We start from the raw sequence: 15,516 nt of genomic DNA, 5'->3' as shown, positions 1-15,516 counted from the left end.
AATAATCAGCTTTTTCTGTTTCTGTAGCCTCTATTCTTGGTTCCAGCCGCCCTGCCATAACATCCCTCGACTGGCCTCTTTAGATAAGTTGCTTTTGCATCTTTGTGTACTTAGGCCTCTGTGCTACGTTCCTGGTCAGAGCCACAAGACTCCTCAGGCTCTTCACTCACTTATTCTGACCTGATACTAATGAGACACGTGCCTTTGCGGTCGTTTGTCTTTCTTCCACTTGTCTGCATCTTTTGATCTACCTCCCAATGTCTTTGTATTTGCTGCGTGTGTGGATCTGTTGTTGAGAGTGTATGTGTGTGTGYGCGCGCCATGTGTGCTTCAAATTACAGTGCCGAAAATACCCCTCATAGTTTTGGGCCACTACTGGCCATGGAGCTGTCGATCTGCGGTTGCTGGAAGACGAGGCAGACTGGAAAAGGGAATAGTTTGCTGGACTTGGGGGCCAGATTCCTCTTTTTCAGCCCGARCTTCTGCTGCTCTGGGTGAAATTAGAGAGCACAGTGGGCTAGAAGGGGTTTGGATCTGATGAGGGAGCACTGGGCAGGGCCAAAGAAAAGCACAGTGGTTTCAGTACAGTACCATCTTTTATGCCCTTCCATAAATTACAGTCTGAGCTTCCTGGAAGGTGTGTTCTCCGTTCCCGTGATTCACAACGGAGCCAAACTTGACTGTATTTAAGGTTGATCTTGTATTTCTGTTTTGTGCTTAAATTTATCTTTTCATCAAGCGTAAACCACAGGTAGACAGACTAGGACTTTGTGCGCTCATTTCCCTTTCTTTTAGTTTTGGCTCACAGATTAGAAGCTAGATGGAAACAGGCATCTTGCGCAGAATAGAAATATGCTTTATTTTCCCACAATGGGGAAATTTCTGTGCAGCACTTTAAAATCTGGTTAAAAAGGGTTAAAAGTCTGGGAGTTACAGTCTGGAATTTTGACATGAAAAACGTGTGGGAACCCTGAGGACTGAGGTGAAGGCAAAACAGAAAGACGATACGGTTAGGTTTAAAGTAGGCCTCTTTGTTTCTACATGTGTTTTTCTCAATGCCCCTTTTTATTTTAATGTGCAAATCTACAGCTAAAAAAAAATTCTCTGTGATATCAGAATTACAAAATGACCAGGCAAACTCAAGATAACATGTCACGGCCCATTTTATTTTTAAGGCTCAATGAAACCACAAAACAACTTATGCATTAGTAGTCTGAATTATTATTTTTTTCTTTTTGCATTTTCAGGATGGCTGTAATCCTCATTATCCGAGTTGCGAGAGCAATTTTGGCTCTCAATGCATCCAGTGTTAGGTTTGAGTCATTTAAGCTCTCATTTAAGGTGCTCCAAGGAGCCTTTTATTAATAATAGGTGAAATATTGAGTTGCATTTGTAAAAAWATCTACCTAAACACTTTAAACTCAGTGACCAATTAGAGATGCAAAAAAAACATATGTTTCCTAGTTTCAAAATTGCCCTGTGYCCTGTACAAGCAAGATTTTTCTCACCGAAGGCTAGTGGAGGAAACTTTTGTTGTGTTTTAGTGAGTGAAACTTGTGTGTGTGGATTTGGAAAATGTTTAAAGCAAACCCTAGAGGGATGCAAAGTCAACACTGYGAAATGTGAAAGAAAACATATTTAAAGAGCAGGCAGCCTTGTTTCAGACTTCACAAGATGCATGATTTAGACCCCCCCATYGAGCTGAGATCTACGTCTAGGTTTTAAAAGTTATTTGTAAAAAGTAGCTCATGTGATCATTTTTAAGTGGAAAAGTCCTTTCAAAGGATTTTATAACCAGTATTGTTTTCAGTCTTTTATTACCGACTGAGTTCAACACAAGTTTCTCTTTCTGGCTCTCARACCGGATCAGTGCTTTTTTAACAGCCTTACTTTAAATATAGACATGTAAACAAGATACGCATTTAGCTGCTGGCTTTTTCTTTAGCAACATCCAGCTTCTGACCGCTCCATCTCACTCCTGTGGTTTGCCTCTTTGCGAATACGCACCTTCTTTTCCAATCACTCACAAACCCAGCAGATCATGCCTGTATCTCCCCCCCCCCCATCAAGCCCTGCTGGGTTCAGGACCTGGTAATGGCCAGCGGTTAACTCAGCCCAGATGTTCAGTTCCCCTCATGTTTTCTCCTCTTCTTGTTCTTTTGTTCCATCTCTCAGCTCCCTGCATTACTGGTTACCACTTCACTGCCAGTTTGAGTTTTATGGGAGTCAGGAAAAAAAACTGTCAAAACTCTTTCCTAATGAGGAGGTAGGATTTTATCCTGACGGGTGAGCGGAATAACGGAGTGAAAYCTGGATAATCCATTCACTTCCCTTTAATGGGATGGGTCTCAGTCAGGATTGATCTGTCAGTGTTGAGGGTTTTATGACCTACGGGAACTCCTCTGCTTGGCCTTTTTTCTTTTATAAGTAACTTGATCACCTTGGAGAGCTTTTAGTTGATGTTTTATTTAGATTGTATGTTTTTATATAGCTTACTGCATCCTGAGATATAATTGAGGCAGGAGGAAAAAGTCCAAGGCTCAGTTTCGTGGKCATCGGCAGCATGATTTGAGGTTTCTAGTTGCTTAAACTAATGAACAGGGTCTTCTTTCTGCATTTCYGTGTGTGTGTTTGTGGGTTTACGCTCTAGGTTGTTGATGAAGATTTTTCCTTTCACATTTTTTATTTGGAGGAAAGGGATAAGGATGAATGCCAGCTGGCAAACACTGARATCTTTGCTAACATGTGTGCGCTGTTTGTGAGAGGAGGCCTCATTAGTGAGCTAGCTGTTCAGAGACCTCTATTTTCCAACTAATTAAGTCCCTATGCACACATGTGGATCACACCTGGAGCCAAAATTGAATGGTGATTTGTGCTTTTTGCTGAACCATCACGATACTGAAAAGATACTTTAACGATTCCTGATGATTTTGTTTTAGCTACTAAGGTAAGGTAATTTTATTTATATAGCACATTTTCAGCAACAAGGCAATTCAAAGTACTAAGTTGTTTAGGATTTGTGAGCCATGTTAAATTCACAAAAATTACTGAAATAAATCTGTCTCATAATCATCAAAATGAAGTCCAAATGAACAAATTTAAAGAAGCAAGGAAATTCTGTCTGTTTTGTAGATTTGAGGTTTGTATAGCTTCAATAAAATGATCATACTTCAGTCAGTGACTATATAAAAATAATTAGTTTTAGTATTAATAAAGGTCTATGTCCTAATGATACATTTATGCAATACCGAGTGAAACAAAAATGCAAAACTGTGATGCTAACAAATGCAAAGATTTTGACTATCACTAAAGTTTTTTGTTTTTTTTTAATAATTGAACCTTCACATAATTTTCTCAGCCTATTAAAAAGTTTTCTTTCTGATCTGTAGTACCTAATGTTAATTTGAAGCGCAGCATTTGAAAGAGACAAAAATGTAGCAACTGGGTCGGTCATCTTCTCGCACCACAACCACAATAAAACTGGGAAAAAAAAGAGAAACAAAGTATTTGCTCATTCGTAGAACTGACCGGGTCACTCCAGGTTTGTGGCTCCCTTGGTCCTGTCTCCCAGTTTGGCTGAAGAGGAAAATATACACAACAATGACTACTCTGCTCACCTCTGACTGCAACCAGATCTGACAAATTGATTAGGCTTGGAGCTGGGAAAGGCATCTTTGTTTGTTTGCTTTTTAGCGTCTAAATCTTAAAGGTCTGTCCAGGAATCTTTTTAAAGGGTTCTTTTGGAGTAAAGTTGAAGTAAATGAAAGGCCACATATATTTTAACTATTAATACTGTTGAGCMAATCCATCTAYTAAAACATCCAGAAACACTATCTGAGTTTTATYGCATTAATGAGGAACAGTTTGCCTTCAGTGAATAAACTRAGATGAAGATCTCAGATGGAGCTTGGTCAACCTCAATGTGGCTCAAGGGAAATAAAGTGCAGCTCTGGCTCCATCCTTGACTGGCACACTGACCTTTRTTTGACTAAAYGCTGCTGCTGTTTAATTCTCCCTAAACAGCATARCGCAGTCTGTGTTTTCTTTTCTCCATAGTCTTGCTTCATTACTTGAGGTTATCTTGGAATAGGTGAGTTTTCACAAAGGCAGACTTGCCATGCACTTGAATCACTCTGGGGATTATGAGTATACACAAACTGTTGCTTGTCTAACACTGATGATGTTTTGTTCATGAGAATAAACAAGTCCAAGATGTGACGTAAATTTAGGAAGCATTGCCAGATGGGAAACGCTGAACTAATACTAATTTGTTCATTCATTCATTAGCAATAAATAATAAATAGCTACTTTTTAGTACACACATTTATCAAACTTAATAAAGGGCTCAAATGATTTATCAGTGCTGGAAACGGATGGAAACGTCCTAATTGAAGAGATTGTGTCTATGTGGAGTACCATGCCAAAATCATTAGATTAGGAAATGACAAACAGTTTACATCAATTATATCATTAGAGCTAAATGGCTCAACTAATCAAGTGGAAAAACGGTTCACTTATATTTTATTTATGTGCAACAAAACTATGRCCATAAATCACTGCTGACAAGCAGTAAAAACATTGCATTTATTGATTCACTTAGTATATTACGTCTGCTTCTGTTTTTCCTTGTTTTTTCCAAAACTGAGCACAGAGAAAGTTGGGCTGMTAGTAGAAATGTCCATATTRCTGGTATMAAGATACAAAAYATTTTTTTAAAAGCATACAGACTCTGTTTTCTGTCATACTTTTTAAAGAAGTGTTAATGAGTTACCTCAAGTTAGCTAAAGTAACACATTGCTTCCATTACACGCATGTTGCAGCACACCACTGGTCAGCTGCCTGAATGTCTACTTCAGCTTTCTCTTGCTTACAACAAAGCAAAGCAAGAATTTGACTGTGTGGAGATATTTGCAGTTGTGGAAAAATCTGGATAACTAATGTTTGGRAACTAATAATCTTGCCACTATGCCTTTCACTTCAAAGACAAACTTATGTAGCTTTTAGAAAACAAATCTCGATCACCTCCATACCGTGTTTTTAATACGGTGGTGTACAACATTTGATTTCAGAAATTACCACTAACCTTATAGTTACTGTATTTTTTTTTTCTTAACACTACATTAAAATTAACAAAATAATAAATTTCTGCACAAACAATATGCAATTTGATCAWGTTGTACTTTTTAGTTGTAGATGAAAGTTTTGAGTTAGTAATGTGAGAATGTGACTGGTCCATGTCTAGTTGATACCTTATTTGCAGCCGTTTGTTTCTGTGCAAACTTAATTTTAAACCACATTGCATGGATGACTGGTGGMAAATACATGCTGAGGCAGCGCTGTAACAATATTCCTCCCTGCAGTGTTTGTRTTGTTCCTGTTTACCATCAACGCTGGGAATGGGATACATGTGTGCATACCTGTAAAGGTTGTTTTTTATAGAACAGTAAGACAGTGTCYTATAAAAATAACACATTTGTMAGAGTGGGAACTGTTGAACTTCTCAAATGTGCATCRCACATGTCTTACAAACATCCCCTTCTTTCTCAACAAAAGCCAATTTAGGCCATTTTTTGCTAATTGAGCCTCTTAAAGCCACGGGTTCTTCTGGAATTTGTGGTTTCATGCTAGAGCTAAATAGACGACATCCCTGAATAAAGTTGCTAAACATCAGGGGGGACGGAAGGCCCATCMTAACTGGGGATTCTTTGTTTCAGCGTGAGCGGCAGCAGGAGGTTGTTAGTATAGTGAAGATGAGGTGATTCATCAAGCTGTCAGTCATCAGAAGCGTAGCCTGAGTAGGGTTCAGTATTTCAATATTTTCAATCTTATCAAATTACTTCTCGTGCACTTACGTTTTCCGTTGTTTATTTCCTATTAACACATAAAACTTTAGTATACACAGTTTGTAAAAAAAAAAAAAAAAAAGCAGAGACACGTACGTATAATTTAATGCGCCAAACAAACATTAGTTGAAGACAGAAAGGTAAAACCGCAGAATAGCATCCAGGATTTACAGCGGTCAGAAGGGTTCATGGCTGCACATAAATGACACCCCTGAAGGCCATGTGCCTCGCACACGTATGCCCTCGCTGGATGTCGCTGCTCAGAACTCATGTTTCTTTACAAATGTGTGGGGGTACTTTGAAGATGTGAGGCCTCTGTGATGTGGTTTCAGAGACRGAGCRCAGTCAGCCAGCTGCATCCACTGCTGCTATAAGTGACAACAGGCACCGGAGGGCTTGGTCAGGCTGTAGAAATTGAGGTGCTTCATGATGTGTCTCCAGCAGTACAGGCATGATTTGCTCCTGCTCAGTGTCGCTCACCSCGCCTCTGTCAGACCCCTCCCTCTTGAAGGCCCGTGTCTGTTTTTGTGGAGCAGGTCTGGCGGACAGATTCTCGTCCCARCGTTAGGATTTCTTGYGGTTGTCAGCAGCATCATTCCTCCATCTGTCATTAGTGCCCCATCCTGCCCCACAGATCCCTRCTCGCATTTTAAGGCCCAAGCCACTAAGTGCATCTCTAGAACATTCATTGCTGGAGCTTCCACCACAATAACCATCAAAAACCCCAGAGATCACCAAATGTGTACTTGAAATCTCTTCTGGCCGCCTCGTGCTTCTTTTGGATCCAAACACTTATTCAGGGAATTCAATCAGTATGTTAATCATGTTAGTTCCAGGAACAGAGTATCTGTGTGCCGCGCTCTCATCCAGGACCAGCCGCTGTGACCATGGCCGGTTTTCCCAGAGRGATTCTCCTGCCAGTAGGCAAAGTGTCTTTGCTGCCAGTCTGCAGATAGRCAGTTTAAGGCATTCATTCTCTTCTTGCTTCAGAACTTGGACTATTCACAGTAACTCAAAAACATATTTTACTCACCATACAAAATCTAAATGTGTGGATTTTAGTTTGAAAAAATATAGGGTTCAAGTATTTTTTTGTGCATCCACAAATTACGCAAATTATTCTTTTGCATCAGTTTAGACCTATTTACAGTTGAATCCAGAAGTTTACTTACGCTGAATAAAAAGACACATGCACATTTTTTCCTCTCTTGGTAAAGTTATATTAGACCAAACTTGTTTTAGGACACYAACATTTAGAATGACCAAAAATTATGTATTTTTGCTAAATGACACAGGACTTCTAGATTTATTTATTTATGGGACTAGAGAGATCTTTGAAAATTATAAGAAAAATAAACTCAAATTAAGTTATTTTTTTCAAGTATTGATACCATTTGATAATTTCCACATTTATTCACATTAAACCACAGACTTCAATGCACTTTACTGGAATTTTTTGTGTGAATCACCAAGATAAGAAATGTTGTTTTTTTTWAAAAAAACAACAAACCAAAAAAAAAACCCCATTTGAATAGCTTTTTTTWAATTGTAATACCTCTAAATAAACAACTTCAGAAGCCTAATTAGTAAATGGATTCCACTGGTGGGTAGAAAGTCATAGGAAGTCCCATTTCAGTAGAAGTCATGTTSAGCAAACATGAGACCAAGTTGAACTTTTTGCCCTATTTATAAAGTCACATGTTACTGCATGATGAAAAACGTTGGTGGCAACATACTATGTGGATGCTTTCTACAGTCTATACAGCTTAGTCAAAGTTCATATTTAGGTCTTATCAAAAATSTGTGGAAAACTTGAAAATTGCTGTTAAGACTCTCTCCATTCAAACCTGTCGAACTTGGGCCAGTTTACAAAAAAGACATGACAGTTCATTCTCTAGAAACAAACACATGGACAGAGTTACTGCTCTGTTGAAATAACTTGACAATGTGGAACGTAATAATGGATAAAAATCTAGCCAGTAAAAAAATTAACCAGTTAAAATCACCTATTCCTTTTGAATTGCGGTCAAGCAGAATCAATTTAAAAATAAACTATCGAAACGGGCCTAGACAAAATTTTTGGATCAATAAGGATTAAATTCAGGGGGAAAAAAAAACTCTTTCCATCCCTTGAGGGCCTATTCCCCTASTATAATTAATCATAACTTCCTCTGGATCAATAAAGAGTCACCTAACCTAAGTAWCCTTACCTTCATTCATGCTTAAATATAAGAACAGAAGGGGTTTTGGATGCAATAAAGATTAAAAAAAGATTAAGAAATATCAGATAGAACTTCTGGATATCCCATTCTCCCTGGGAACTATAAATACACTTGGAACAGTGCAGCATTTGGACCGTTTTTCACAGGATCTGCAGGTTTGGCCTGGTGTCTGCTGMGTAGACCTGGCCTCAAAGCTGYGCTTGCTGTCTGGCTGGCTCGCATTTTACTTCACAAGGGGTTTTCATTTGCTGACTCAGGAGAAATGACAGTAAGGAAAGASTGACTGCTGATGAAAAGATGAAGCAAAGATGACAATAGGTGAAGGAGGTGAAGCCGTACAAGCTGCACCTTACTGAAATTGAAGCAAATATGTTTTTATATGCAATCATGTGCTCAAACTTTATCTGTGCATTGTTAGAAATTATCCTTGTAAACTGGATGTGAATGCCARTTCATATTATCATCTTATATCACTTTAATTTATCAGAAAAATAAGATCCAAATTGATGTTGCCTTACATTCATTGCATTGCAGAAGTTTCTATTTAAAAAACTAAAKTAAGCTGTAGCAGGTTAAATTAGAGGTAAATGCTGTTATATATTGAAATGATCTTTAACCTTTTTGAAGGATATCTTTTTTTTTAAATTATTAAAGCTGAAACTGCAAAATTCCCTCYTTATCTTTCCTTCAGATTTAAACTCCCTGTCCGACTCCTGTCATCTTCCACGTTTATTTTTGTCTGCGAGAAGCCTGAGAGCGTACGAAGAAGTAATGAAAATAACAGTTTGTGGCTTCTGGACATTCTGGAGAAATGAACAAAACGTAATATGGTTTCAATTAGGAGAGGAAAAAATAGGAATAGGGACAGAGGAAATGAAAGCATATAGTGGCCGGTTTGATTTCCATCTTCCAGCCCCTCGCTCTGCCCTATTTCTAGAAGCCTCTGTAGGGTTAGCCTTGCACTGGATGCAGCTTATGCTGATTTAAAACACAGCCTAAATGGCCCATGACGACAGAACAGGAAGAAGAAAACCTAATTAGTGAAAAGACTCATTAGTAATGGATCAAAAGACTGAGGTCTGGTTTATGTAGRGGTGATGAAAGCTGCAGTAGCTATTGATTAGAAAAGAGGGGAATAAACTGCCTTTAACAYCAGTCAAGCTTTAAAGGACATGCAATGATCATTTAGCTAATTAATACTATCCTTGCTTGGGCTGTCATTTTTGATGCCTGGTCATGTCTTAATAGTTTTGAGTTGTGCCATAGTCCATTTTGGCATAATCAGCTAAGCAGGTTTTCAAAGCTCAGGRTTTTGTTGGATTTTATTTCACTTTAGCAGAGTAAATGGGGCCTGAAAATGGGGTCTGAAAACAAAACAAGAAAACATTCTTCAATGTTCACATTTTTATTTATTGAAAAAACTAAAAAGACATGTACATGCATTTAATTATAGTAATTATAGTTGTAACATGACAGAATGGGGGAATGTAGTGAGAAGTTCACCAAAGGCAATTAACTTTCACATGAAATAAATAGTACTTTATTTCAGTCACGTAATGTCATTGTCATTGGCAGCTAGAAGGACTGGAGAGGAAATTGCAGAAAGAGCAGACAAATCCAAAGAAAACTTTTTAAAAACCCTTTAAATTTCACAGTAATGTGTATTTCTGGGAAGGCTAAAATGAGTAGTTAAGATTAGGAACGTGATTGACACACTACCCTAACCACAGGCTGTCAACACGGTGGACAACACAAGGTTGCAAAAATAATCAGTTCTTCTGCACCTTCACACATTATGAAAAAAATTCACAATCTTCATAAAATGATCTGCAGAGCAGAAAGGAGGACGAGAAGAGAGGAGATGGAGCTTGTGATCGCTCCCTTATGTGTACACTGATACCTGATATTCGTCCTGGTGGTTGAATCAACATTCTCTGCTAGTGACACAGATGTCCACACAGTCTGTTGCAGTTCAGAAGTTAAATAGCTGGGGGGAAGCTACAGAAGGAGAAGAAGTGATACTCGTTTGTTTATATTGGGAGAGGATATTTAATAGGCTCATAAAAGCGTAATTGGCCAGACTGCTGAATGGCACTTTGAAGGATCTGGATCCCAGCTCACAAAGTGCATAACCTCCCTGTGAACTCATTCTAGTGTCATTCGAGGTTCAGTTGCATTATTTCTTCCGTCAGTGCCGTCATCCTGGCTGTAATTCTGCTCGATTCACTGTCCTCACCTGGTTCATATCTTTTATACTCCAACAGACATAGGAAATACATTGCAACGTCACTGAGGCCGACACCTGTGTTGGTAATATTTATTGTCAAGATGTGATATGGTTTCCTCTACTTCCTTCGCAAATCATTCAAGCTGGTGTAGCTCATTCCCCACACCTCCTTTTGTCCTGTTTCTGTTATTCACATCAAGTGAGACTTGGGTTTTCATTCTCTCCATTCTCTCTCTCTCCCTTTACATATTTTTTCAGTTCCGTCAAACTCTGTATGTTGCGTGTGTCTTTAAATGAATACTCCAAGGTCAGTGGGTTTTCAGTTATATCCGTACACTACCGTGGCAGAGAGATAGCTTGGMACACGCACACAAAGTCCAGATGTTGTGTCCTCTGGCTGCCACTGGGCCATGGTAAAAGTAGCTGCAGCTGCCTCGTGGTTCCTTAGCCTGAATGTTTGCTTTTACAAGGAGAAGGTGAGCAGAATAGAGCATAACCATAATCTTCCTTCATGGCTTCTGCTGCCAAGTCTCGAAGACATCCTAACCTGAGGCCTCAAGGCTGCACGTGTCTCAAGAAATGGGTGTGATCTTGTTGGTGTAATTTACTCAACATTCTGTCAGCTGGAAGACTTTATGCCAGTTTATTGGATTTGTCTGGATCATGTTGCAGGGAGCCCAGTAAAGCACAAAAAGATGAAAAGTTTTCTTTCCTGAAAGCGTTTCTTTTAGACGTTTCTCGTAGAAAAATGTTTCAATTATTTTCTTTCGATGCTCCAGAAGATTGAATTTGCTTCGTTTGTAATCATTATTTCATTTATGTCTAAATTTAGTGTGATGTCATAGTGAACTATGTGAGTTTATTTCTGGTTTCCCTGCTTTCTTTTAAGCTCATTTCAGGTCGTCTCAGTACACTGAGCTAATTTCACCAGCATGTTGAGGTCATTAAGGTTTTCTTCCTCTTTTTTTATTTCATTAATTGTATTTTATGGTTTCCTTTTATTCATGTTATCTGACTAAATTATAAACAAATTTGGCCAAAATTTGTAATTTTTAGTATGTTATATCTTCTTTAGTGAATTCTGACTTTGTTGACTGAATGTGTTCCTAAGCCCCACAAGATGCAGCACAATCATTTTCAACAAAAGTTTCAATAAAAAAAAAAATCTATATCTGGTAGGATTGGTTTCAGGTTTCCCTGAAAAGTGATTGCTGTGACTTTCCCAGCTTGTTGCCAGTTCAGTCATTAGCTGGACCTGTAACKTCTGTCGAAGTTGCAGCTGGTTGCTGGATGGTTCATGTGTGTATTAACACCCACAGYCAATTTTAGAGCCAAGAGTTAACCAAACAAGCAAACCTTATGATGATTGGAAGAAGCCAGAGCACTTTCACATGTGAAGGGGTAATGCACTTCTTTCACACTTGAGGTTTGGACCAAGACCTACTGGCTCTGAGGCATTACTGTTCCAGCACAGTTCCCCAAAAATGCAACTGTAAATATGGCAAATACTTCAGCTAGTTGGTGTCAGCAGGAGCATATTAACACTATTGTTTTGCAGTTTTGTCTCACAGAGCTTACAGACTCATCGTGCAGCTCTCCTCYTAATCTATGGTGTTTATTAATTCATTAGACTGTCACAATAATGATCTCACAGGAAATGCTGACACCTCCTTAAATGCTYTGCACAGCTTCTCAGCTGTGTGTCAGCATGACTGAATATGGCAAAAAAAAGTGATGCTGGTGAGTTTTTAGTGTTTACTTGTGCATGCTATTTAAACACAACTGGATTCTCTAGTCAGGAGAATGAATCACACTCCTCTTGTGACTCCTAAAAGCAGCTTTGCTATTATAGACACTTAGCAGTTTATAATAGTCTGATCTCAACTTGTTCCTAGTTTGGTCTGAATGCCAGAGAATTGTTTTGCCCATGGAAGGAAGTCAGCCAGTCGTGTYGGTGATGAATTGCCCAGTGGCAATAGATTCAGCCCGTTTATACCACTCTGGCGTCAGCCTTTCTTCCTTCTTTCCATTTTCTGATCTATTGCTTTTTTAGGCCTGAGTTTACTCTTTTTCTTCTTTTGCTCGCCACGGTTATTTTTCAACCAACTCTCCTGCATGGGCTTATCAAGACATCCCTGAGCTCTGTTACCTGCGCAATGCAAACCAGTGAACTGCATTCCAGAAAATGGGCTTCAGCCACGACTGTGGTGTTTATTCTATCCAGGACTTATTATCAACCATGTCAGAGCTTTGGTCATGTTGCGTCTGAATTGTTTTGGAAAGCCAGCCCAWCAGAATGTTTTGAAAATCCTCTTAGAGGATAAAGCTTTTAAGGAGCACACCAGGAACAAGAAAACATCTGTTCAGCATACAGGCAGTGTCAGTCAAAAGTCTGGTATGGACAGAGACGAATTGTCCCTAAGAGAGGTGCAGAAGTTGAAGTGTGCATTTGATGTCRGTGCATGGACATGTAGTACAGTAATATCAAGTTCCTTGATAGCTGAGAACTATAAATTTAGTTTGAGCTGTCAGTGTAGCCTGTGTTCAGCCGGYTACCGATGAYTCATAACTTGTCCTTATTTCTCTGCACAGTCGTCTTTACATTAAGCTTTACATTTGGACAAAAAGTTAAACCGTTGAAAGTAAAGTTGATCATATATACAAATCTTAGATTTGTGAGCAATTGATCATCCATTAAGTGCAATAGTTTGCTTTGAAATGGCAGTTTGGATTTACTGCATTTTTGCACCTATAACAAAAAAAACCCTACAACACATAGCCTTCAAAATATCACACACAYATATATATATATATATATATATATATATATATATATATATATTGTTTGTAAATTACTCCACAGGATTCTGGATATTTTTGTTCTTCTTTTGTCCTTCTTTTGGGAAAATATTGAAAGAAGAATAAAACATTAGATTTCCCAATAGCAGCTTTAAGTTTATCTTTTTAGCTTTGTTTTGATCTTAAATCCAAAAATAATACTCTACTTAAATGTCAGTTCTGAATTTGACACCATTGACCACTGCAGTCTAACCTAAAGACTTGAATATGTGGTTTAGTACAGAGGAATTGATCTTKGTTTATTAAGTTATGGTGTTCCACAAGGTTTTGGATTTGATCTGTTTTGTTTTTTTTATCCTCTCTTCTAAGAAATATAATTTGAAACGCAAAATATGCTATATCTATTATACTGATGACACCTATAGTAATAAATGAAACCTAAGTAAACTAGCAAATGATTGGTGATCCAAATGTTTGCTTATTGACTCAAGCAAAACTAAATACGTTTCTAAAAAACTCATAGACCTCCATCAGTCCTTCAATAGAGTTTTATCTTTTTTCTTAAGATAAAACTTAAGAAAAGATCAAACTGATCTGTGGAGCAAAAAAAATCACCTCAAATAACTCAATGAAACAACATTTTTCTTCCTGTGAAATAAAGGAATTACATGTTAAGCCAAGGAAGCAAAACTTCCAGAGCTTTCCTCCCCCCAATATTTTAGATGAGAAGCGTGCATGTCATGTAGATATGTGAATACAGAGCAAAAGTCTGACATAGAGTCCAAAACGTATAATTTAAACAAAGATGAATGTTTTGTCTGGTTTCTGTAATTTGCACATCAACATGCAAATAAAAAAAGACAACTTTGAAGTTTTGGCCAAGGTCAAAACCTGGCCAAGGCCAAGGTTATTTCCATAACTATATATTTAATTTAATTTAATCCATTTTTACACAGACTCGAGACAAATCGCAACTTTCAGAATTATTGTACTTGTACCAAAATTATAATAAAAACATTATACTTTCCAAGTTGGATGCAATTTCACCATAAAAAGTACGTTTCAGAAAGAACTAATTTATAAATAGAAAGGACGATGTAGGACATTCATTCACAAGAAGTTGGAGATCATTAGTATAGTACTATCSGRACATCCAGGAAAGGAGCTGGCAGCATAAAGGCAGTTCAGGCCACTTGGTCTGTTTTAAACATGTTAAGTGAAGAATAACTTAAAACTACATGGATGGATTAACAAACTCAAATTCAGTCCTTTAATTTGGAATGCAACTAATTTGGTTTTTTATGTGTACCATGGAAATTTACAGCCCACAAAACCCTTGACACTTGTTACAGTTTAAACCCCCCCACTTTTTTAACGGGGGCTTTAATATGCTTAGGACCTCAGAGGCAGAACCTTTTCAGATCTATGTCTACTAAAAAGATAACATACTATTATAGCACCCTGTGGAGGAGGGAGTGAACTTGTTGAATTCCTCTGCACAGAAATAAATAAAACAAGCAGCAGTTCAGCTGGCAAAAATGAAAACCTCTCTTTCCCATATTTGTAAAACTCTTAAAGCTTGCTGCATCTGGAAAAAAACTAGCTCATAGTGTCTCATTCATTGTCCATATGTATGTAAATGAGCATCACCTGGGGAACAGTTTGGACCATAGGAGCTCTCATTTAATGCAAAATTGAAGTAACCACATCCTCTGTGTCTTCCTCGTAGCGTTTGCTCCCCAAACCACCAGACTGGGAGTGAGAGGATGACGGAAGAAAGGAGAGGAAGATTTGGGGTTTGAGTTATTATTAACAGGAAGTGCGTGTTGGTTCCTCCCCACACAGATGTGCAGAGCTCCTGTCAAACAGGATCTAATCTCTGTGTTCATGTCAGCTTCAGCTGCAGACTTTTGTAATTACTTAATGTTGCTACAGTCTTACTAAACAACAATCTTGTCTGTTTGGAAGTGGTTTAAGCTTTGTATCGTTATTTTATTTTATTTATTAAAAGCTGGAACAAATTAATCAAATCAAATTGTCAGAAAATTATTTTTTGTTTACGTAATAAAACAAACGCAAACTCTGCAGTCCCCCTGAGCACTCTGTGATATGTTAATTATGTTCGAATTTAGCTTGGTGTATAAAACCTAAATAACACACGTTGAAGTTTGTGGTTGCAATATGACAACATGTCCAGTTGATATAAATACTTTTGTGAGGCACTGTTTACTCAGGACTGGAAAATGGCATCTGAAATTCATTGTTTTTACAGTTTTGTTGCCTGTGGTCAATTAATGGTTACATGAGAATGAGCGAGGACAAGTTGGGACTCACATAAAGACGTCTTTGTCTTCTTGCCATGACAGACGCTTTCAGGATTGTTTGTTTAAGGTATTGTGGCTATAAAAATACAACAATAATTTTG

General features: G+C 38.0%; 1 protein-coding gene across 1 annotated transcript in view; it reads left to right on the top strand.

The window, feature by feature from the left end:
* LOC103460599 (mitochondrial import inner membrane translocase subunit TIM16-like) overlaps positions 1-15,516 on the top strand; it is a 102,425-nt gene that overhangs the window by 4,721 nt on the left and 82,188 nt on the right. The gene's annotated exons all lie outside the window — the stretch shown is intronic.

This window comes from Poecilia reticulata, unplaced genomic scaffold (assembly GCF_000633615.1).
Source record: "Poecilia reticulata strain Guanapo unplaced genomic scaffold, Guppy_female_1.0+MT scaffold_262, whole genome shotgun sequence".
NCBI lineage: Eukaryota > Metazoa > Chordata > Actinopteri > Cyprinodontiformes > Poeciliidae > Poecilia > Poecilia reticulata.
The sequence above is the reverse complement of the archived record's forward strand: the minus strand, read 5'-3'. Positions and strand labels throughout refer to the sequence as shown.